Source organism: Sciurus carolinensis, chromosome 17, assembly GCF_902686445.1.
Source record: "Sciurus carolinensis chromosome 17, mSciCar1.2, whole genome shotgun sequence".
In the NCBI taxonomy this organism is placed as follows: Eukaryota; Metazoa; Chordata; class Mammalia; order Rodentia; family Sciuridae; genus Sciurus; species Sciurus carolinensis.
Window position 1 is genome coordinate 41,754,879 of NC_062229.1, and position 26,750 is coordinate 41,781,628.

A 26,750-nucleotide genomic window follows, 5' to 3' on the forward strand; every position below is an offset into this window, starting at 1 on the left:
AGGAGATCCAGCAGCATAGATGGTAGCAGCAGATAATAAACTATGTAGGTCAGATAATACTATGTAGGTCAGCATATAGAATATCAGAACTTCTCTGATTACTAATGAACGTCCTTCTAATAGCAAAGAAGAATCAACACATATTCCCCAGGGTTTGAAGCCAAAGATTAAAGCAACTTCCTACTTGGGCCAAGATTATTTGAAATTCATATGTTTTATGCTTTAAAATTCATGCTAATTTATTCTCTAGCCCATAAGATATCCATGTTTGTTTAATATCTTTCAATGTTTTTAATTGCCAATGAGAAACCAACTTACCAGAAATTGACAGGAAAGAAGGGTGGAGAAAAGAATGATGTTCTTTGGTTTTGCATACCAACAACAAGTCTTTATTGACACCTTACTATCTGTAATAATCTAAAGGACCACAGATAGCGTTGCAGCCTGTGTTCTCTGGGAGCAGTTACTAAGACAGTTTTTGGTACAAGGTGTTTATGAGGGACCAATACTTGTAAAGGGAAGAGGCAGAGAGGAAGTACAAATAAGTGGAGGGAGAAGTTAAGCTAAGATGCAGGCCCTACAAATCCTTGACCAACCCAGTGGGGACTGACCTACGAAGAGTCCTTCAGAGTTGTATTACTTCAAGTAGAAATCTCTCAGCCTTTATCCCTAACCTCCACCCAGGTGATACTTGTGTCGGGTGAAGGGAAGGAGCAGTGTGTATATAGCTCTGCAGCTGAGTTAGATCCTAAAGGAGCTGAGAACTGAAGCTGTCTGTTGACCATCCTCCCTGCTACAGAGAATAAAATTTTCCACTATAAAAGGATCTGCATGGCATATCTTCATGTCTTCCACTGATGGCAAATGATATGAGCAGACTTGCTTTAGAATGATTACTCCAGGAACTACAGGAAAGGAGGGACTGTTGCAGTTGCCTAGGTAAGCTACTCTTATTATTTATTTTCTAGTACCTGAAAATAGGGAGACTTGGCAGAGGAAAAGGCTGATGGAATGAAGAACTTACATGCCAACTTTATTTTCAACAGTTTTTCTCTTGCACACTCTTTTGAATTGCATTTTGATGTTTCAGCCAGAACCATAATCTCATTTGTGTGATACTCACAGCAAACTACAGAACTACATTATAACAGAAATAAGACTAATTGCATTGGCCTGCTGCAGGACCCCAGAGCACCGTCTCATCTTCACACACTCATTTCCTAAAAGTAGTCTCACATGCCCTAGGAATTCAGGCCCTCCTTTCAACTCTTCAATCAGGTACCATCTCTCTCTGTTAACTATCACTTCCTCCTTGCTCTTCTCTTATCTCCGCCTTTAACTTGTGATTCCTTAAGCATCTGGCAGGTGTGAAGAAGGGAATTAACCTGATCCATTATGTTCTTCCTTGAGTCCTATTTCTTGTTTGTCTCTTCCCAAGTCTGCTTCCAAGACAGTCAAAAAAATTCAATGACCATATTGGAATAACATAGACTGGCTAGATCTCTTCTAACATATACTCACCCTGAACCCCTTGCCACCAGGCAACAGCATTTCCAGATGGTCATAATGGCTTATGAAGTTGTTGCTCCCAAGTATAGCTCCTACCATGCAGCCCTGAAAAAGCTGAACTAGGAGACACCACTTGTGATAGCATATAAATTGGCATCCCCAGATCTGATGATAATCAAAACCATCATTAGACTCTCTGGGAAGTGGTATTAGGAAGGAAATAGGTCTCTTCACTATAGTACTAGAAGTTTCTCCCATAAGAATCTTTGCCTAAATCCAAGAAGGAGTGAAGGTACATGTGTGTGGAGAAAGAGGGGAAGGAGAGGGGGGGAGGGAAGAAAACAGAAAGAAAAAAAGGGATTTATTTTAAGATATTGGCTCATTGTGACTGTGAAGACTAGCAAATCCAAAGAAAGTAGGGTAGGCCAACAGTCTGGAGACCAAGTGAAAAGTTGCATTTGAAATCCAAAAGAAAGTCTGCCGGCAAAATTTTCTCATCACTCAGGGAGGTTGGTCTTTTACTTAAGGCCTTTGACTAACTAGATGTGGCTCACTGACATTGTGAAAGGTAATTGGTTTTACTCAAAGGTAATCTGTACCTTCACAAAATTGATCAAATTATATTATGTGCAAATACAAATATGTTACAATGGATTCCACTATTGTCTAATCAAAATACACCAGTAAAAAAAAAAAAGTATGACAGAAGTACCTTCAAAGAAACAACAATGCCACAACCAAATATCTGGGTACCGTGGCCTAACCAAATTTGACATAAAATTAACCATCTCAACTATTAAGGTGTAGGAAAGCCAATATCCCATTCATACCTTGTGTACTAATGAATATAGAGTTCATATAACTCTATCATACAAAGTTTGTTTGGTTTTGGGGTTCATTAGCCTGTTAGAGTTCTTGAATAGAAGCAAAGAAACTGGTTCTGTTGATCTTAATCAAAAGATCATTTTCTGGAAGGATATGAAGAGATCATAGAATCAACACAAACTTAGGAGACCAAACTAAAAAAATGGAAATGAGTCAACACAACACATCTGAAGCAGTTATACAACCAGGACTCCACTACTTCCATAAGACAGTGCAGCGAGCACCCTTGGCTATTGCCTACCCAACACTGCACAGCCAGCATTGTTTCATGTTCGTACCATCACCTCTATACCATTCAACAGAGATTGACGATCGCTGAGACCAATAGATTATCCAAGCCTAATTCATCTGCCCACTCCCCAGTTGTCCTCCCTCCACCCCAGGTAGAAAGAACATTGGATGTTTTGGGGCTTCTATGATGTGAGATAACACCCTGTATTCAACAATACCCAGACCATAATGGAGTCCCAAAAAATTGGAAGAATGTTTGGATCATTGTAGCCAAAAAATAAATAACTCAATACTTGAAGTCAGAAGCACCAAGTTTTCTTAACTGGTTCAGTTCTGATTTGTATGTATCTTCTTTTCTGGCAGGGTAAAAAAAAGTCTGAGGAGAGCATGGAAATTCCAAAGGGAACTAATTGAGAGGCTGCAAGGTAGAGTGTCTGGCTTTCATGGTTTCTTCTTTATTCCTACCCTGAATCTTAGCAGTGGTCAGGCCATAAAATCCACCCAAGAGTGTGGACAGGGTTCAGGCAACAGCTTTAAAGAAGATAGTTTGTTATCAAACACAACTGGTCTGCAACTCATCTCACAAGAAATTCAAGTGATAACCTCCTGAATTACAAGTTATATTAAGTTTATTCTCTAAGAGAAGTCATTTGTTCAATGGATATTAACTGAATATTTACTATATGCCAAACACTGTTCTACATATTGAAAATATAGGAATGGGGAAAAAAATATATGTATATCACTAATGACATTAACACTCTGATGGAGGAATCCAGGCACTACATAAACAAATAAGTCTGTGAGGTGATACTAAGGGCCATGCAAAAAGTGAAGCAGGTAAAGTGATATAAAAACAAAAGAGGGTGTTTTTGACATACCTTTAAGCATACACCCAAATAAAGCACATCTTCTATGCACAACTGAAGGAAGACCATTCCAGAGAGCAGGTTCTACAAGCCCATAAGCCCTGGAGTGAAAATGTACTTGAACTGTTTGAAAAAATATCAAGTAGGTCTGTGCAGTTGGAGCATAATGAAGCACAGGAACAGCAGGACGAGGTAAGGCTGGAGAGGCAGCAAGGGCCAGATCAGGTAGGACCTGGTATATTGTGTTCAGAGACTTTTAAGTTGGGATTTTATTTAAGGAAAATGGGAGTAAGAGAAATTGTAGCGGAGGAATGGTGGGATCTAATTTATATTTTTTGAAGAATTACTCTGAGTACTATGTTGAAAATAAAATTCTAGGAAGAGAGCAGGAATGTAGATTCTAATTATCTGGGTCCCTATGAGAAAAGATGAGGTTAAGCCAAGATTTTTAGCAGTAGAGAAATGAAAAGTGACCAGTGGTGGATATGTTCTGAAGGTGAGTAAATCCAACAGGATTTACTGATCACATGTGGGATATAAAACAAAAAGAAAAGACAAGAATAACTTCAAAGTTTTGGGCCAGAACAGTAGTAATGATAGAGTTGCCACCAGCATAGCTAGGGAAGACTGGAAGAAGAGATTTTGATAAAGAGTTTTCGTGTGGGAATATTAAGTTTGAGATGTCTATGAGACATCCAAGTGGAAATGGTAAGTGGTCATGAAAATGAAAAAGAATTCAGCAAAGAGAACAGAGACAGAATAGCCAGACAGGTAGGAAGAGAACCAAGAGACTGTAGTGTACTAAATGGCAAGAGATGAAAGAGTTTCAAGGAGGCAGTGATGGGCTTTGTCAAGTAAGGTGTAAGATGAGACTTTGTCAAGTGAGATGATGAGGACCATTGGGTTTGGAGACCACTAGTATCCTCAAAAATAGTTTCAAAAGACAGAAGCCTTATTGCACTGGATTCTAGAAAGTGGGAGGCAAAGGAGCATAAAAGACTATTGACATGTTTTTGAGAAGTTGACTCTCAAGAGGAGCAAAGAAATGCAAAAACAGCTAAAGGAGAATTTGGAGTTGAAAGTAGATAAGTTGGTTCATTTAGTGGTGGAAGTTTGTGAATATTCTCTTCCTAATTCTTTTATTTTGTCAGTGAAATAAATAAGATCTTTGTTGGGATAGCACTCTGAAAAGGAGATGTTGAAATGTGAGGAGAAAATAAAACGTATTTGACAAAAATGATTTGCTCAATATCCATATTATCATTCCCTCGAGGCCTCCCTTTAATAAGAAAGGTTACATTTTCCATCCTCCCTTGCAATTAGTTAGGTGTGATCAGTTAAACAAATTCTGACAAATAAGAAGTACACAGAAATTTTGTGTGCTGGATCACTAGCAAGAGTCTTTAAAGGGAAGTGCCTCAGCTTAGATGTTCCTCATTTGTTTCTTGTCTTCTCCCCTTTTATCTGCTCCTTGGAACTCAGATGCTATGACTGACACTCCAGGAGACATATTAGTCACCTTCAGGATGAAAGCCACATGCTAAGCATGGCAGAGCTGAAAATAGTGTTCTTGATCCCTAAGAAATTTGCAGAACTACCAGAGAAGTCATGTACCATGTTCATGTAGTTTATGTGACAAAATCCATCAGTGCGTTCTGTTACATGCAGTTGGACCTAATCTCAACCATATTATAATATGAAATGGTTATACAGAAGTTTGAAGATCACTGGAAAGGGCAATGCCCTAAGCTTGCCAAACCAATAGAACTTTGTGGTCATATATCTAGAGTGATTTTAAGTGATCATGGTTATGCTTTTCTTAGTTGCCCAAGTGCAAAAAGCAAGACTTAACAGGGTTGGAGTTTTGTCAAAAAAAAAAAAAAGTACTACTGGAGAAAAGAATGACAGAATTAAGCATGCACACAGCAGTGTTCTGTTGTTATATCATGATGGAAAGTGAGATTTCAATGAAGTAACAAAGAATTGAAGAAATAGTGGGGATAAGGATCAGTGAAACATGTTGGTATCCTTGGACTTCAGAAGGTCTTAATTGGGGTTGTAAAACTGGCTATGGGGTGATTGAGACTGAGATTGTAAAGGAGTGCAGTTATAGTTGATATTGCTGAGAAAAAGGTACAAGACAAGATCAAAGAATTGAGGACAGCAACTTGCTTGATCCCACACGTTGGCTCTGGAGCCAGACTAGCTTACCTTAGAGGTTGACATCTAAATCTATCACATGAAATTTTTTCTGTGTTTCTAAATTTATTTTCTAAAACTAGATACTTCATTATTATCACAATCCAATCATAATCACCACCTCTTTGCTAACACAATGCCCATCTATTGGGCATAAAAAGACAAAGTTATTATCATCAGTTACTATTACAAAATTCCCTGTGCTAGTAGTAAAAGCTGATATTAATATCTTTGGGAGTTTCATTCATTTTTATTAGCGAATTATAGCTATACATAATTGTGGGGTTCATTTTGACGTATTCATAAATGCACATAATATAATTTGCTCCATTTCAATCCCCAGAATTTTCCCCTTTCTCCTCCCTCCTCTCCCTCCCCCTCTACACTATTGATCTTCCTTCTATTAATTTATTTTTTAACTGAGACATTATAGTGATACATCAAAGTGGAATTCATTATGATATATTCATACATGCACATATCATGGTTTGGTCAATTTTATTCTGCAGTTCTTCCCCTTTTGTATTCCTCCTCCTCCTTAATCCCCTCCTCTATTCCATTGTTCTCCTTTCTATTTTACTCCTTTTTTTTTTTTTTTTTTTTTTTTTTTGGTCAATTAGCAACCTGAGGCAAAAGATGACCCAGATAACTGCTGAGTGTGCTGGCACATGCCTATAATCCCATCTTCTTGGGAGGCTGAGGCAGAAGGATCAAAAGTTCAAAGCCAGCCTCAGCAACAGCAAGGTGCTAAGCAAATCAGTGAGATCCTGTCTCTAAATAAAATACAAAAAAGGATTAGGGATGTGGCTCAGTGGTTGAATGCCCCCGAGTTCAATCTCCAGTACTAATAAATTAATTAATTAGTTAATTAATTAATAAGATAACTAACTTATCCAAGTACACACATATGTAAAGCAGATGAGCTCAACGGCTTTCTAAATGTGCATATCTGGGCTTCTAAGAGAATAAATGTCCCCATCAGAGTAACTTATGAAATAGGAACTCTCATTCCATACTAACTTTGCTACACAGAGTAAAATTCCACAGTCCATTTCACTAAGAATTACACAGCCCTAAAGTTAAAAAAAAAAAAAAAGAAAAGAAATCTCTCTAATGTTAGCACAAGGCAGATTCCTTAATCTTTTCAATTCAAGCACTTTAGAAAATCTATATATGCGTCTTCAAACTTGGATCCAAATAAAAATCTGATGCCTGAAGTTCATGTAATACACTTTGTGTGTGTGTGTTCAAATGTAACCTTTGTGGAACCTCCAATACAGCAAACATAAAATTAAGCTTGTTTTGTCAAGATAACAGTGGGATCCAAGGATCCCGTATACTTGCTTTTCCACATTTCCCTGTATGGCAGGACCTCATTCAAGGGACCATAATTTGAAAATAGTGATCAAATTCAGCCCCCACTTTGAATAGTGACCTGCCTCACTCCAACCTACACATTCAGCTTATGGCAAGACTAAGACCTAAACAGGAATGTATTTGTAAATACCTACATATCTTATTAAGTTATTTGACAAATTGTTCTCTTATTTGTTTGTTTTTTTTTTTTATATTAATACTGTGTTTGAGACACAGAAATAAAGACAAAAACGCTGTCTTTGTTCTCCTCTTTATAGTTTTACCTTCCTTCTTGCATAAATCTCTAAAAAAAAAAAAAAGATATTTCAAAAGGAATTCAAGCTGTAATTATTAGAGTTGAATTCTGAAAAAAGGATGTTTGAAAAAATTTAAGATTCCCCATTTTTTTCACATATCCACTATTATAGGTAAATATTGGTGCCAAGTTCTATTCACTGAGCAGTGAAGTTTCTTAAACTCTAGAGTATGTAAGAATCATAATGGAATCCAATAGATTTGAGCTAGAACCTCGGAATCTTAATAAGCACCTTGGTAAATGAGAAATTTCCCAATATCTTCTAACACTCTAATTATGAGTATTACTTAAGAGCATATTATCTCTAGAGCAAAAATGATTCTATATGTAGATAGCTATCTCTATATTATTTAAACAGAATTGGAAGGATCTAGTCTACCAGGTATATTTACTTTTAAACAATTTTTTAATTAACAATATTGAATGTCCCCCAATGTGTCAGGCATGGTGCTAGAGTTTCATATTCACTGTCCCACAAAAGTGTATGACAGTGAGACCTCAGTGAGACCTTCATAGGGCCTAAACCATTTTCACTGGTTTGAGTCATTATTGCCACCATACAGGGTAACTCATCAGCTTTCTAACATTTTATCCAAAATCTGTTTGAATCATTGCCAATCTGCAAATTAGTAGAATGAAATTAAGGATAGACATACTTTCTTAAAGGGGGGAATGACAAAATACGTTAAAATATAAGGAGTATGAAACTCCTTAGAAGAGCAAAGGAAATGTCTGAGGGAACCCCAAAACAAAGTTGGCCAAACTTACAAGAATTTGAGAAGCTTTGAGAAGCTTGCCTGAGTGGTTTGCTCACTGATAAAGCTAATGGGACTTTAAGGTCAGCCCTAACTCCCTTCAACCCAGAATCACTTCTCCTTACACATTTTCAGAATCATCCCATTTCCATTCTCATCTGTCACTCTGGATTTCTACTTATTTCAAGGTCAAAAACAAATAAAATTGAATAAATTCTTAATGGTGTCCACTTAATCATAAACATAAGTATATAGCCTGTTTTCATGGTATGACTAGGAAATTGTACCTTTGTGAAAACAACAGAAAATACTTCATTTATATCAGCAACATTTTGGCAAGCCATTTTACAAGGGAAAGTTTTGATTTTGAGATTCAGAAAGAAAATGTTTAAATAGGAGTTGTTGACATAAAATGTACAGAAATTATAGAAATTACCAATTCTTTAGCAACTTTGCTTTAAAATTCAGACTAGAGTAACACACGGGTTTCTATTCATTTTTGTGTATAGATTGCTGTACTCCAACAATACCTTATAGTCAGCCATGCTAAGATAAGGTCAGCTGTAGTGAATTTTGAAGATGATTATTTCACGTTCAGAAAACTCATTATAGAATGAAAACATTTCTGAGAAAAGCTCTCTCTACTTGTGGTATATTTTAACTTCACTGTTTTAATTAGTTGATTTACCTAGCAAAATGTAAGGTGATTTATCTAGGGTACAAATTTGCTCAATTAATGTGTAATTTGAGGTTTAGATGAGTCTTGTGCCTATTAAATTCTGAAGGAAGTTGACTAGAGTGTGATGATGACTAAGTAACAATTCTATTTCCTCAATCACTTAACTCTATGTAAGAGAAAAAGCACTATAATTGCTTTTTGTGTATTGTTTTGCAAAAAAAAAAAAAATAGAAAAGTTTCACCCCCAAAATCAGCTGCTTAGCTCTAGGCTAGAGTTAATTGCTTATAAATGCAGGGATATTGTTTGCTGGAAATTAACTCTCATTTAGATGTTTCTCGGAATACTCCACATCTTTGGGGACTAAAGGGAAGAACTTCCAAATAGAATTCTTAACAGTCACGGGGATTGTTTTTTAAAACCCACCTGTTGTATAGTCAAGCAAGGGATCAGTGGAATTGTACAGTTTATCTTTGGTGCCATGCAGTTCTGCAGAATGTAGATGCTGAAATGTTTACTAAGCACCAACAGCACGGAAGGAAGAAAGAGAAGAAGGGAAAGACGGCTAGAGTATTGTTAAAAATCCACTAGATTGTCTTCAGGTTACCTTTGTGCTCCAGTGTTCCATCATCACCAACAAGCATTTAAGCTACTGATGACATGAACTTCATGAGATAGAGTAGCCAATAGGTCCCTCTTCCTCACTTGGAAGCCATGTCTTCTTTTAGGAGTCCACTTAATGGAATCTGACCTAAGTCCAATTCAACAATTGTTCAACAGTTTGTTGGTAATACCACTAGCTTCCTCTTAATAAAGATAAGTGGTGGTTTTGTTTCTTCTTCCACATCCTCTCTGCCAAGGGGCAGATTACAGTGAAAGTAAATATGAGGGTAAATTTTGCCACACATACAAACATGTGTTAACAACAATAATAGTACTGATTCTGTCTTCTGGACACAATGTATTTCCAATAGAGACCCTTTGGATAATGTCCCTTTTTCCTTCTTCCAAAGCAATGAATGTTCCAGAAAGGCTCTTAGAGTGATGATAAAGCAAAGTGGACCCTCAGTGAACATATAGCATGAAAAAAAAAAACAATAAACTTTGTTGTTTAAAGCAGAGCATTTATAGATTATTAGTTAGTGCAGAATGACCTAATCATCCTGACGGATACATGGTTGTTTTAAGTTCAATGAAGTCCCCCTTTTCTTCCTTTTTTACTCTAACAAGTATTTTGAATGAAAGTTTCACTCTAAGGCAAATGCAGTAACATATAACAGCAGGCTCAATAAATCTTCTAACCTTATAGAATCCTCCCATATGCAGTATGGGGCAGTTAAATGCTGTATCAAGGGAATTGTTCTGAATTCAATGCCTGGCTAACCAGATTTGACCAATTCATGCAATAACAAATTACCTGGGAAATCATTTTAGATAACTTCATATCTTAAAAACTATTGTAATCAATGAAAAAATATTTCTAACAGTACTTTATACTACATAATGAGTTGTGTAGTGAAGAGTCAAATACTATCAACTTTGGATTTCTGGTTAGGATCCATTCAAATATTAGTCAACCTTCCCTAGAGTACAAATTAAAATTTATTGAGATATATACACATATATATGTATATTATACACACACACACATATATAATATCACAGTCTATATTGAAACATTTGAAGTTAATTACAGACAACATAATATCACTGAAAGAGCTCATACCCTCTTTTTACCTATTGAGAAAAATTAGTCTCCTCTCCAGGGACACACCTACTATCCACAAAGCTCCTAAAAACTCTTTAGATGATTACTCATAACTATAATGTTAAATGCAGTGTTCAACCACCTTCTTGAAGGTACTAGATCTCAGATGTTCCATCTTAAAGTCGGGGGATAGGACAGATGTCATCAGAAGCAAGTTATTTAGAAACAGTTACAAATAAGCCAAACTGTAAAATGTTATTGAATATGACATCTGGGTAACCCAGAGAAAGCTTCCCTTCTACTGTCACTAGCTGAGATCCTTGACAGGTCTCAGTGGATCTTCCGGATACAAGGGAAGACAGTTCTTTCCCCAACACCCTCCTACCTCTACCTTAGTCAGTGATGCAAGGGGTCATGTGATTTTAGGTGGTTCTCCTGGCCCAGTGATGCAAGGGGTCATGTGATTTTAGGTGGTTCTCCTATGCTTCCAGTTCTACAGCTTTAAATTTACTCAATCTATTTGTCAATGTCTCCATGGATAAAAATTTTGACACACAGGCATTTTTAAAAGTACAGGCATGGGGCAGAGAAATGTAAGGGGGTGGGTAGTACAATTCTCAATGTACTACCCAGCAATGGTGGGAAGCTGTTACCAATGTTCATCCTGAAGATCTGGGGAAGGGGCAAGATACAGGAAGCCAGAGAGAAGACTCTGAAAGGTCTTGGCAAGAGCAGTTCCAGGATACAAACAACCTACAATGAGCCCATAAGAAGAGAGGGAGGGATATGCAGTTTTGCCCTCCAGGATCCTGCTGGTGTATCGCATTGGAAAAACTAACAAAAACCAAGGGAGTTCAATTAGGTTACCCAGAGTGGAGAAGAGGAGTGCAAGTCTCTGGAGGGGCAAGTGGAAAATATCACTGCTAAAGCTACTTCTCAGGGTACCAGTCTGCTTCAGGAGATGGGGCTAGAACCTACCACCTCACAGATCCATTGCTTTTTCCCACTGGCCCTGTCTCCACCTGCACAATAATTTTATTCCAGAGACTCCACTAACTATCGCCACTCCTCAGAAATACATACATTCTTCCCCATAGTTTACAAAACTGATCCTCGAGGAGTTGACATATAGAAAAACAATTTGTGTTTCAGCATAAAACATTCCATTGTCTCTGTATAGAACAATGGATCTGATTCTAACCTTTTGTTGCTTTAAGCCATTTCTATTTACTTACCTTTTTGGGATAGAAAACAGTTTTACTTTCATTCCCTGTGGTTTAACTCCTTTACTCCATATAAAACCATGAGATCTTTTGTTTGTTTGTTTACTTTTCCTTATCTAACTTGTTCTATCTTAAATGAGTAAAATAAAATCTTCAAATTGAATTCATTTTTTTCTGTGGTGCTATAGTATGAAACCCAGGATCTTGCATATGACCATAAGTTAATTTTTCTATCTACAGTAGAGTAGGATTTTATATTTTTATGAAAATTATCTTTTAACGGGAGTTAACAGGACTCTTGGTCACTTTCTCTCAGGGAAGTACTTCAGTTCTTTAAACCAATTCACCCAGCCCTGCCCTAACAAATTGTAAATTTAACATATCAAAAATTTATTTCAAATGATTAAAAAACAAATAATCGGTTATATAAGGTTTTTAGAAAATAAGCAAGTTGATAGCATGCTAAGAAAATAAACACTCTGTGGTCAATTTGTGAAATGTTGAAATATTAATTTCTTAATCGTATTTTATAATCCTAGCCTTTTGATTCATTCTGTTGGTGTGACCATGACTCAGATACTCAATGAGATGCTGAATTTGACAGCAGCAATGTTTGGTTTTTCAGTGTAATTACTATATTATTTTTCACATCTTCCAAATATCTGTTGGAGACAGCAGCAAGTCAGCTTTACTGGGTGTGAAAGCCATTGAGTAAGTGTCAGATGAAAATCTCTGAGTGCTTCTGAAAGTCTAATGGGGAGTGTGTATGCGTATGTGTCCTACTGTGAGCAGGCAACCAAAGAAAACAAACAAACAAACAAAAATCTATGATTCTAGAAATAATTATCTAGTGATTGTCACCTCATTGCAGGCCTGAGGACTCATTTTCAATTTGACTGATCAATATGTTATGCTTTCAAAATTGTGCTTTGCATTATTAAAAGTTAACACCAGCTAAATTAGGTCTGCACCCACTTTTCCTGTTTTAACTTCCACCATTTCCAAACAAAAACTTCCACAGCATTTAGACTTGACTACTCCTTCAGGCTGAACAGTCCTGGACTTCTACAGAAACTCACCATTGCTCCCTGAGGGTCCTTCTGAACTGCCAATCAACTTACTTCTGAATCTTCCTTATGCTTCTGCCAATGTAAACAAGTTATTCCTTTAAGTCAATTCATTCCCCTCTTCCTTGAAGATTTTCCTAACTATTTCAGCTGGAAATAACATCTGTATGTGTTTTGATACTTATAGGTTCTCTGTGTCATTCAATGGTGCCATGTCGGCTAAATCAGCAGAGAGAACTATTATAGGTAGTCTGGATCTGTTGCTATAAGAATAAATAACAAAACTCTCAAGCACATATTTTTCCTCTATGGATTCTAAAACAATTAAGAAAAAGACATAGGAATTAGGCAGAAATCCAAATGTCAGCTTTATTGCTAGCAAAGTCAGATTATTGAGCATTGCCTGGACCTCAGGATGAAACGAAGTTCCCTCTTACCATCCCCTCAATTGGATCAATTTACCACCAGTACTGGGACTAATAAACCCTTCCAGGTCCTATATACCCACAAAACAGCAAGAGAAATGATAGCAGCATATTCATATCGTAAATAGACTGAGATATCATGCCCAGTAACCTTTTTGCCCATGAAGATATTTACAAAAGAAATCAAGAATGGAGCTAAAGCTATCAATTAAATGGTAGAAATCTCTTATTTATGAACCTATAGAATCACAGGATGAATAAGAAAATAATCATGATAACAGGCAAAAAGAATAATTTGTAATTTATGTCTGAGAGTAACTGGTTCATCATCACACACACACACACACACACACACACACACACACCAGGGATGCTACCTATCTCAATGAAATCAGCAAAACTGTTGACAAGATAAAACTGAATTTATTGCTCACTATGTTAAGGAAGGCAACCACCTCTACAGAGCTTTGACAATATCAGGTAAGGGAGCTGGTTTAAGGGAAGGAATGTCAGAATTTGGTTTAAAGTAGGGGTTTCAAAGTGGGAACTTGGGTAGGGCAAGGTAAGGATCACAATACAATAATCCTCTGTTGGAACTAGCAAGAGGAGTCATATGGTTTGGATCTTAAATGTTCCCAAAGGTTCATAAGCTAAATGCTGTGCTATTGAGAGGTAGTGGAATCTTTAGGAGATTTAGGAGGCCTAGTTGGAAGAAGTCAGGTCACTCCAGGCATATTCTTAAAGGGAATATCGGGACCCCAGACTCTTCCTCTCTTTTTGCTTCACAACTACTATGAGATGAGCAGCTTTGTTTCACCATGTGCTCTCTACCATGATGTTCTGCCTCACCACAAGTCCAAAGTAACAGGATCACACAACTGTGGACTGAAATTTCTGAAGCCATGAACAAAAAAATAAATATTTCCCCCTTATAAGTTGATTATCTCAGGCATTTTGTCACCGTGACAGAAAGTGAGCACAGGAGGATTTTGAAGTGAAAGATTCAAAGAACCTTATAGTAGAGTACAAACTATTTATTAGTTCTTTCCACTTAAGAGTTTATATGATTTTTGAGAAGTTTCTGTAATTAATAATCAAGTCATAGAAGCAAAAAAATGATGTATACAATATACCAATTGATCAAGCAGTGATACTGATTTAAGTTAATTTTCTCCAACTATTACCAACAAGCATATCTGACAACCCAGACTTCTATCAGTACCCCAACCCTCCAAACAAAATAATTTTTCAAACTTCAGGTAAGCAATTAAAACTATTTAATATAATACCAGTATTCCTACCAATAATTCTCCAGACAGAATTGTTAGCAGTCATGAAGGATATGAAAATTAAAATCACAAAGAGATGCTTCTAATATTAAAAGGTATGTGGGAATAGAGGTGTAGCTCAGTGGTAGAGCTTTTGCCTAGCATGTGTGAGGCCCTGGGCTCAATCCCCTACAACATACACATACACCAGAAAATAATAAGTCTTGGTAAAAATGTGGATAAAGTAGTACACCTTTGCACATTATTGGTGGGAAAATGTAAAATGAGGTAGCCTCTGTCAAAAACAGTTTGACAGGTCCTCAAAATATAAAGATAAAATTTTTAAATTATCCAGTAATGCCTTTTCTATGAATATACGAAAATGAGTTGAAAGCAGAGACTCACATACTTGTAATTTATGTTCATTTCAACTTTATTCACAATATCCAAAAAATGGAAACAACCGAGTCTCTAACTACAGATGAATGAATAAACAAAATGTGGAATCTATACACAATAGGATAATATTCAGCCACAAAAAGGAATGAAATTTTGATACCTACTACAATATAGATGAAAATTTGTTCAAAATATTATGTGAAGAGAAAGCAAACACAAAAGAACAAAAACTGTGTGATTCTACTTATATATGGTTCTTAGCACAGTCAAATTCATAAAGATTTAAAATAGAAAATAGGTTATTAGGGACTAAGGGGAGAGGGAAGTGGGAAGTTATTATTCAATGAGCATGGAGTTTCTATTGGGGATGATAAAAATGTTCTAGAAATGAATAGTAATGATGATAGTAGTCATGATTGCACAAAATTGTCAATGTATTTAATGCCACCAAATTAATATACAAAATGATTAAAATGGTAATTTTTGTGGTATGTATATTTTACCACAATTTTTTAAAAAAATGTTCCTTAGTCTTTTGTTGTTTTTTTTTTTATTGTAAACAAATGGGGTACAACTTGTTTCTCTGTTTGTACATGAAGTAGAGGCATACCATTTGTGTAATCATACATTTACTTAGGGTAACAGTGTTTGATTCATTCTGTTATTGTTTCCCTTCCCCCCAACCCCTCCCACCCCACTTTTCCCTCTATACAGTCCCTCCTTCCTCCCTTCTTGCCCCCATCCCACTCCCCATTATGTATCATCATCCGCTTATCAGCAAGATCATTTGTCCTTTGGTTTTTTGAGATTGGTTTATCTCAGCATGATATTCTCCAATTTCATCCATTTGCCTGCAAATGCCATAATTTTTTTATTCTTTATGATTGAGTAATATTTATTGTGTATATACCTCAGTTTCTTTATCCATTCATCAATTGAGGGGCATCTAGATTGGTTCCACAATCTGGCTATTGTGAATTGAGCAGCTATGAACATTGATGTGGCTGCATCACTGTAGTATGCTGATTTTAAGTCCTTTGGGTATAAACCGAGGAATGGGATAGCTAGGTTGAATGGTGGCTCCATTCCAAGTTTTCCAAGGAATCTCCACACCGCTTTCCAGAGTGGCTGCACTAATTTGCAACCCCACCAGCAATGTATGAGTGTACCTTTTCCCCCACATCCTCTCCAATACCTATCATTGCTTGTATTCTTGATAATCACCATTCTAATTGGGGTGAGATGGAATCTTTTTTGATTTGCATTTCTCTTATTACTAGAGATGTTGAACATTTTTTCATATATCTGTTGATTTTTTGTAGATCTTCTTCTGTGAAGTGTCTGTTCATTTCCTTAGCCCATTTGTTGATTGGATTATTTGTATTCTTGGTATAGAGTTTTTTGAGTTCTTTATATATTCTGGAAATTAGTGCTGTATCTGAAGTATGAGTGGCAAACATTTTCTCCCACTCTAGGTAGGTTTTCTCTTCACATTGCTGATAGTTTCCTTTGCTGAGAGAAAGCTTTTAAGTTTGAATCTATTCCAGTTATTGATTCTTGCTCTTATTTCTTCTGCTATGGGAGTCCTGTTAAGGAAGTCTGATCCTAAGCTGACATGTTGAAGATTTGGACCTACTTTTTCTTCTATAAGATGCAGGGTCTCTTGTTTGATTACAAGGTCCTTGATCCATTTTGAGTTGAGTTTTGTGTAGGGTGAGAGATAGGGGTTTAGTTTCATTTTGCTGCATATGGATTTCCAGTTTTCCCAGCACCATTTGTTGAACAGGCTGTCTATTCTCCATTGCATATTTTTGGCACCTTTGCCTAGTATGAGAAAATTGTATTTATTTGTGTTTGTGTCCGTATTCTCTATTCTGTACCATTGATCTACCTGTCTATTTTGGTGCCAATACCATGTCGTTTTTATTACTATTGCTTTGTAGTATAGTTGAAGTTCTGGTATTGCAATACCCCGTTTCACTCTTCCTGCGAAGGATTGCTTTAGCTATTCTGGGTTTCTGATTCTTCCAGATGAATTTCATGATTGCTTGCTCTATTTCTGTGAGGTACATAATTGGGATTTTAATTGAAATTGCATTGAATCTGTATAGCACTTTTGGTAGTATGGCCATTTTGACAATATTAATTCTGCATACCCAAGAACATGGGAGATCTTTCCATCTTCTAAGGTTTTCTTTAATTTCTTTCTTTAGTGTTCTATAGTTCTCATTGTAGAGGTCTTTCACCTCTTTTGTTAGATTGATTCCCAAGTATTTAATTTTCTTCAAAGCTATTGTGAATGGGGTCATTTTCCTAACTTCTCTTTCTGAGGATTCATCACTTATGTACAAAAATGCAATAGATTTATGAGCATTGATCTTATATCCTGCTACTTTACTGAATTCACTTATGAGTTCTAAAAGTTTTCTGGCAGAATTTCCCAGTTCCTCTAAATACAGAATCATGTCATCAGCAAATAGGAATAGTTTGAGTTCTTCATTTCCTATTCATATCCCTTTAATTTCTTTGGTCTGTCCGATTGCTCTGGCTAGAGTTTCAAGGACAATGTTGAAAGAAGTAGTGAAAGAGGCCATCCCTGCCTTGTTCCAGTTTTTAGAGGGAATGCTTTCAGTTTTTCACCATTTAGAATATTAGCCATGGGTTTAGCATAGATAGTCTTTACAATGTTAAAATCAGAGCTGAAATCAATGAAATTGAAACAAAAAAATAGAAAAAATTGACAAAATAAATAGTTGGTTCTTTGAAAAAATAAACAAAATTGATAAACCCTTAGCCACACTAACAAAGAGAAGGAGAGAGAAAACTCAAATTACTAAAATTCAGAATGAACAAGGAAATATCACGACAGACATGAGTGAAATACAAAACATAATTAGAAGCTATTTTGAAAATCTATACTCCAACAAAATAGAAAATCTCAAAGACATCAACAGGTTTCTAGAGACATATGAATTACCTAAACTGAACCAGGAGGACATACACAATTTAAATAGATCAATTTCAAGTAATGAAATAGAAGAAGTCATGAAAAGTCTACCAACAAAGAAAAGTCCGGGACCAGATGGGTTCTCAGCCGAGTTCTACAAAACCTTTAAAGAAGAGCTCATTCCAATACTTCTCAAAGTATTCCATGAAATAGAAGAGGAGGGAACCCTCCCAAACTCATTCTATGAAGCTAATATTACCCTGATACCTAAACCAGACAGACACACATCGAGGAAAGAGATTTCAGACCAATATCTTTAATGAACATTGATGCAAAAATTCTTAACAAAATTTTAGCAAATCGCATACAAAAATATATTAAAAAGATAATGCACCACGATCAAGTGGGTTTTGTCCCAGGGATGCAAGGTTGGTTCAACATCTGGAAATCAATAATTTTTTTTTGTAATGTTCCTTAGCTTTTTGACCACTGCTTTTCACCCACTCTCAAATAGTGCTAGTGTCTGAATATACTGAATATGTACAATTAAATAGACTTTCTGAGTTGAGAAGTGGCATATAAAATTGTCATCACAGTTATTACATTATATTCTCACAGGCATCATAATATGTAAGGAACAAGTGTAAATAACAACGCAAATCCTAGAAAAGTGTCTTACTCCTTTTGCTGGTGAAAATATCCAGAATTTCACAAACCTAAGAACTATTATTTAAGCATTCAAGAAAGTCTACAAATTTGACCCCAAGAGAACTAATAGGAATTAGAAGGCTGTTTTAAAGAGCAATACAAACACAACTATAATACATGGCTGAGATCATTCAAGTTATTCATAAATACATCGGAAACCATGTCTGTCTTCAAGTCTCTTTCACATAAGTAAAGATAAATTTAATCATGTGTCACAATTTTGCTGCAATGAAAGCTTAAGGAACAGATATTTTTATTAAGATGGTTTATCACAAATCCCTCCCTAAAGTAATCTTAGCTAAAGAATTGCAAGAAGAAATTCATTAAAAGACAGATTAAATATCCAAGGTGGTATTGGTGTATGTCTCCAAGAACAGCAGTGTTCTAATAAGGGTCTGGAAAACTGTACCTGAATTATGCTGAGTCTAAATAACCAGATGATAAGAACAAAATCAGTTTCTTTGGATCTATTTCAGCAATTTAAATCTTGATGGTAAATACCACTGTTTGGATTGGCCTGATCAAGGCAGAACTGATTGAGTTGATCAATGCTCAGTCTCCAAGGTCCCTCACAATTCTAGCATATTTCAATTCTATTACTGTAAAATTCATTGAAATATCCAGCTCTTTCAATTTAGACTATTAATTTTGAGACTGAATATCCAGAGTCTTGAGTTTATGCCTACCTCAATGTTTAATAAGACATTAGCAATTGTCAATTAAGCTTTAATGATAGTATTAAAATGCAAACCAGGATAATTTGTATACTTTTCTATGACTTGGAAGAAGAATTTTTGTTCTACAGAACAAAATCTATTAAAAGAGACATTACGCATAAATTAAAACAGAATAATTTGCATAAAACAGATAATTGACTCATACTTGCATAGGGCTTTAAAATTTACAAAGTCTTTTAACATACCTTTCCTTATTTAATTCTTATTAATATGTTGCAATGTAGGCTATAGGCTGAATATTCAAATTTCTCAGTATACAACCTAAAACAAAAATAATACAAATGGTAGTGACTTTAAGAGTGAACTGAGTACTGCCTTAAATTTCCAAAAGGAGCCTTCGTGAGTTGTTTTTTGTTTTTTTTTTTCTTTTTTCTTGATAAAACTAATGACAATTTCCTTGGGACCAGAACTATAATGTTTAAATGATTCTTGCACATAAATTACATGCTTGAGCCACTCAACAACATTATGTGGGCAGGTGCAGTTCAAACACAAAGATAAAAATGGGTAAGTAGTTATAATACTAGTCAATCTCCTCATCACTACAGAAAAAGACAAACAAGAAAGAAAGGCTGAAAATCTACTATTGAAAGTAAATGTGAATTAACCTTATGCTGATTTTAGAAGGGGTTTGGTTTTTACAGTTATCTGTGTTTATATTTTGAAGATTTGTGTTTCAGACATACAACAATGAGAACTATTTTAAGAGAACATTTAAAAAGTGACTGCATTCAAAACTGAGATGAGCAACCCCAAGAGTGAACAGCACAGAAACAGTCAATAATAAGCAGGAGACAAGAAGGATCTGTGGTCATTTGCTTACCTAAGTAGGTAGAGGATTCTGAGAACTTGGCTTCTGTGAAGAACACCACAGAGTTGGCCCCCTTCTCTCTTGAAAGGAAGAAGAACAGATGCTGCCAACTACTGAAGCACCTGACTTGGTGATGGATTCTGCAACAACTCCATCATCACTGAGGTACAAGAGCTAGGAAATATAGATATGAGACATGGTCCTGGATCGGAGACCCAGGAATGGTCAGGTGGGAGGCAGGTGTGTACAACTTCAAAACTGCTGATCATGGAGAAATGAGTGCAGAGAAAGAGATGGTCTTTGAAGCATGATACACCAGCAAGCCCTTAAGACCAAAGTACATAAATAAAACTTCTAGCTAAGAAAGACAGTCCATGATTACATTATTCATAATATGAATTTATGCCAAGCAAGTTGTTTAATACATCAGAGATAAAAATGGAATAATACTCATAAAAATAAACAAGAAATCTAAATCCAGGGCAATCAGTAAGAAAATAAGAACAGATAATAGTAAACAAAATTAAGAAGACTTAAACTTGTAAGTATTGCAATTTGAAAGAAATAAACATGATAAAGGTGGGCCCAAAGAGCAAACTGGTTAATAAATTTGAAGGCAGTGTAGGGAATTCACTCAGAATGCAGGGGAGAGAGAAGGGATTTTAAAGATAAATCTATTTATATGAATAGAAACAGAGACATAGAGAAAGAGACTCAAACAAACACTTAAGAATAGTATCAAATAAACAGAACAGAGAATATGAAAGGAAAATAACAGTCTTGACTATGCCAATAGCTTTAAAAGTTTAAAAAATAAATAACTTCCTTTAAAAGTATAAACATTTAAAAGTTGGCTTGAGAAAAGACAGAATTTCTGGGTAAAACAGCCATTAAAGAAAATGAGTTAAATTTTTTTAATCTTTACTAAAAGAGGACCTAAATTCCCCACAACTTTACAGACACATTGCATCCAATATGCAAGGAATAGATAACATCCCATGTGCAAAATATTAAGTTAATATAGGACTAGTAAGTTTTAGTAATTAAATGGTGTGATGCTTATCCAGGAATGGAACAATGTACCAATGAAACAGAGAAAAGCTCAGAAAACAACTATAAATTGCAACTTGGTAGATGACAGAGATGTCCCTATAAATTGGTGAGGAAAGACGGGGCTAATTAACAAATGTTCCAGGATAGTAAACATGGAAATAACTAGTTAACCATATGACAGAAAAAATAATACTCCTACTTCATATCATATGCAGTAAATGCATTTAATATCAGAATGGAAATAACATTTTAAAATTTCAGAAATTAATATAGAAGAATATGTTTATGATATTGGATAGAGTACAAATCATTAGGGATAAAATTGATAATAGATCCACTAAGTTAAAACCAAGTATCTGTGTCTAAAATCACATCATAAAAATATGAAAACATGAGCCAGAGACTGGGGCAAGAGAGCATGTGACCAACATGCAATCAAGATCCAGAATATCAAAGTTAGTCCTCCAGATCCATAAGAATAAGACAAACCAGGCAGCAGAGGATATGGACAGGCAATTTACAAGAACCACCACATATATGAAAGGATGCTCAGGCTCACAAACCAAAAACCAACAAGAGACTATTTCACACCTATCAAACTGACAGAAACTAACAAGTCAGAAAATACCAGGCGTTGGAAAGCAAGAGGGAAAACAAGAATTCTCACACTCACTGCTGGTAGAAGGGAATTGATAGAGTGACTTAAAAGTAATTTGACAACATCTAATTAAAGTAAAGATGTGATTTCCTTTTTTCAAGTCATTTCCTGGATATATGCATTAAAACTTTTCGATATATACACAAGAAGAGATAGGTAGATCGGAGAGTGCATGGGTGTGTGTGTGTGTGCATGTACTTGTTAACCCACTCCATATTTGGTCCCTAAAGTTCAGCTGTTCTACATATACATACATAATCATTGCATTGTGGGTTTAAATAGCAAAATAAATTGAGACAGAACCATCTAAATATTCATAAATGGAAAATAGACAAATACATCATTGTTTAATAATAACATGAAATACTATATGGCAATAAAATGGATAAGCAAGTGCTAAAGGTATTGTTATGTATATATCTGGAAAACAACATTGAGAGAAAAAATTCTAATTGTAGAATTTCATATTCAGTTTGATTTTATATGTTTAAGCAGACAAAATGGTTTCTATGCATGGTAGGAATAAGAAGTGCCACATCTTAAAAGAAAGAACAGCAGCATATGTGGAAAACATTTACTAGAATTGGGTTTTTCATACAGGCCTCCTTGTTATATACTTGTAAATGTATACAAAATATTTTTTAATAAAAATATTTCTTCTCAAATATTTTTATGAGAAAAACCAAAGAAAACCACTTTACTAAAAGGTGATAGAAAGAAAACAGAACTTTCTAATTCCCAAACAGTCGCAATAAAAATTGTTAGAACTTCTGGACAAGTGTCATTTTTAAAATAACTTTTTATGATAACTTAATAGACTGTTCTTCAAAACAATGTATATAAATGAATCTCTGAGGATTAAGCTAGAAAATACTGAGATAAGGCACAAAGTGCGATACTACGTTCTTAGAAACAGTACATTTGTACAGCCACCTACAAAAGTGATAAGTACCACTACATAATTTCAAGGTTTTATTTTCTATTCTTTCAATAGAAATCACCTTGTTCTTTAAACTGTGTTCCAGCATCTGTGGAGCCACAGAAGGAACACCTAATCAGCCATCACAAAGCCTAAGGCCTGGATCTGCTAAGTCCCACACAGGTACAACCATAAGGGTTCTTTAGTCTTCACATCCAGCCCCGCCCAGTCCTGAGTTAGTCCTAACCATGGTTTAGAGCCCGCAGGAAGAACCATCATCCAGTGGGCTCTAAAACTCATACCACTGCCCTAAACAGTGTGCCTTTCTAATGAACACCACGCTTGGTTCCTGAGGTTCAGTTGCTCCATATGCACATCACAGCCCTGCCTGGCCATGATCAAGAACATCACACAGTAACTGCTGTGTAATTTTCTAGTTCTATTCTCCTAAACACAGAAGTTCCTAACCTTCTTATTCCTATTGTGAAGTTTCTGATTCTGTACTTCAACGTTGACATTTACATGGAGCCTCCTCCAGAATTTGGCGTTTTTCCCTGCATGCTAGTTCTTATTTTTGTGCCTTAGCCTGGTTCTCTCCTTCAGATACTTCCCATTGTCTTCAGTAAAAGTTCCCCTCTTGCCTCTGTCCTTTGGACATGCCTACTCCAGTTTCCCCCATGCTATATCCCATTGGGAATCACCCAAGGTGTAGTAATAGTTTCTGGGCAGAAGGGAATACTGAGGATTCCCATGCCAACCCAAACTTAGGCCCATGGCTCCAGTCTCTGACCTACGACTAAGCCTCCATCCTGTTATTGCTAATTTGCTCTCCAATTCCCCCTTTTAAAGTTAAAGTTCTGCCTAGCAGAATTAATACCAATAATAATAACTACTTATTACTGTCAGGGAAAGAAAAACTACTATAGATGCTACAAGTGGAGGTATTTTAATGCAAGGACTTAGAGACTTTCACACATGTTGGAAGAGCCAAGGGAGAGTGGGTTGGGGCAGTCATCAACAGACAACTTCCCTGAAATACTGAAGTGGTTTATTCTCTAGGACTCTATGGAAAGATCTGGGAATCTCTGGGCACATGCTTCCAACTGTGTCAGCTTCCAAAGAACAGAATTTCCTTTTATTTCTTCACAAATCTTACCCAAGGATTTCTCTTGGAAACATTCTAACTGAGATCTAGATGGGGAAAGTAAGCCTGGGAAGGTCAGTTCCCAGATTCTCCCAAGACGTGAAGAGACCTTAAAAGGGAATGGTCTGAGCTGATTTGAAAGCACACAAGCCAATGCTCTACTGCAAAATGCCATTACTTAACCACCATGATACATGTCCCAGAATACCTCCTTCTACTTGGAACCCCTCTAATGAACTACCCTTGCAAGAACCCTGTTCCCTTAGTTTAAAACAGCCTCTTATCCTCAGTCTCTGTTTGGGGTACTATTCCAAACTAGATACACCTGCCAGAAACAAGATGGTGCTTCCCACCTGACATAGTTATTCCTAAAGGTTTTTGGACCCAAGTTTTCTAGGACCCAGATGTAAATAAAGACATGCATTGGCTACCTCTCCATGGTCACTAGGATTTGGACTGTGGAACCTTCTCTCAGGGCCAACTCTACTTCCACACTAATTCACCTAGACCTAGGTTTCCCCCTTTCTCACTTCCTGCCCTTTCCCACTAACCCAAGCTCCCAGCATCCTACAAGGCAAACCATACACATTGTAATACTACAAGATTCCCAGTAAGCCAATTCTAGCACTATCATTTGTCAACAACCAGAACTTCCAACACAAGTACACTAAATTGTTTCCTAAGTCTGGACTCCCTGCCATAAATGTACTGTGAATAGTTAGGAGGACTTTCTTTTTTTAGTTTATTAGACAATAGGAATAGGATGGCACCAAAAATTTTAGTAGCTATTATTGACTACAGAATAATATAAATATTCCCACTTAAAACAGGTAACCCCAGATAACTCAAAACTACCTCTCCAGTCTTATAGACCATATTGCCTGTATCTTCTATCAAAATTCACCTCGTCACCATTTTTCTGAAAGAATCATATGGACCTGGCCATATTCAACAACTTGAATAAAGTTATTCTTTCCACTTAGAGTGCCCTTTACTCTTAAGTACCCCTTGAAAATTATAGCCTATTTCTCAAGGCACATCAAATAGTACATAAAAATTCTACTTCTCAGTAACAAACCTCACACTGTGCTTGTATCTGGTTATTTGTGTAAGTGTTATCTCTTCTATTGAACTGAAAATCATTGAGGGCAAAGACTATTTATCTTAATGATGTCCCTCACCCACATAGTCACACACACCTACTGTGACCTAACACATTGGAGGTGATCCATAGAAAACTTTCAAATTGAATTTAAGAGTTGAAGTAAGGTCAAGAAAACTGTTATCATAAGTTGAAAAGTTTTTAATTTTCCCAAATTAGGGGAAAATACTCTATATAATAATTTCTAGTTATGTAAAATGGAAGCTTTGGGTAATTTAAGTATAAAGGAATTTAACAAAAATCATCCAATGGAAAATTCCTGGGGTAAAAATCTCTAGCTTCCAGTTACCAATACATTTTAACTATTGCCCTATTCCAAAGTTAGAGATTTGTGAGGAATCAGTACAATTTATCAATCCTGAGCATTTATTCAATTAGGTTCCTTTTGTATCAGTTATTTTCAGTCCATTAAAACACTTATTCAAACCTTTAGAATTTCCCCTACCCACCTTTCTAAATGTATTTACTTCAATGCATTAAATGAGTAACTTGAGTTTTTGCTGAATCCTTGCAGAAGCACACTAGATGACTGAGACAAGAGCAAATATACCTCCTAATGTTACTCAAGTGCAGGAATATCAAGGCTCTAGAGAAAATAATAGCTCTGTAGAGCAGGAAGTATCAAAGACTAAAGAACTGGGAAGTCTCAAGACACAGAAAATAAGGGAGACATGGCATGGAATCTTTGTTTTTTTACTGAAGAGGGGAAAGTCAAATTGTAGGCATAGATGTACTTCCATCCTGGAGAGATGTATCTCCATCGTGATGAGGACTGCTGTCATGCTCTATGGTCCAGGTTAATAAAATTAAAACCTGAAGAGGACTGGGTAGGAGTAGGGCCAAGATAGGAAGTCTGGACATCCAGGTTTACACTACATCTGAGGAAAACACCTATAAGACAAAAGGCAAAGGCAGAAGCTATAGAACCTAAGCTGGCAGTTGTCAAGCATCATCCAAAAACCTGGAAACTAAACTTCAAATACAGAGGTGATGAGTCTTGCAAATCAGGAATCCAGAGCAAGTCAAGAATTTGAAACACAGAAAAGTCACAGCAGAGATGAAGAGAACAACAGGAAATCTGTGGCCAAAGCAGACATAAATAGAGAATTCTGAATTATCATATGGAGCAAGACACTGGCACTAAGAATAATGCAAGGTTGTCTGATTTGTGAGGTAATCATGGTCTGGTTCTAAAAACTGATACTTTCTGATTTCCTCTATATGTCTTACTAATTGTGAATTATTCTGAGTTGATAGATATATGCAGAAAGTAAACTAGCCTGAGTATTCTGAATACAAGTGTTAGCAGCTGGAACAGGAGTTGAACTGGGCATGGCAGATTGCATTTTCCAAAGATGACTCCTGTCCCATGTGCTCTTCGGCAATGTACCCTCATTAAGAAGTGGCAACTCATTACCCTATCCTGGGCCTGGCTTTAGTAGTTTTCCTGACCTTTAGAAAGCAGAAGTGACACTGAGTGTAATAATTAATTTGAATTGTAAACTTGATTGGATTAAGAGATGTTGATGATTAAGAGGTTTCTGGGTGAGTCAATGAGGGCGTGTCTAGGAATGATTGGAATGTGGGATAGTTAACTGAAGTGGAGCCCCTCCCTAACCATAGGCAGCACCACCCAATAAGATGGTGAATTGGACAGAATAAAAGTTGGAAGAACAAGGAAGCAGAGGCAGATGCAAGCTCGACTCTTCTTGAACAGGTTCTTC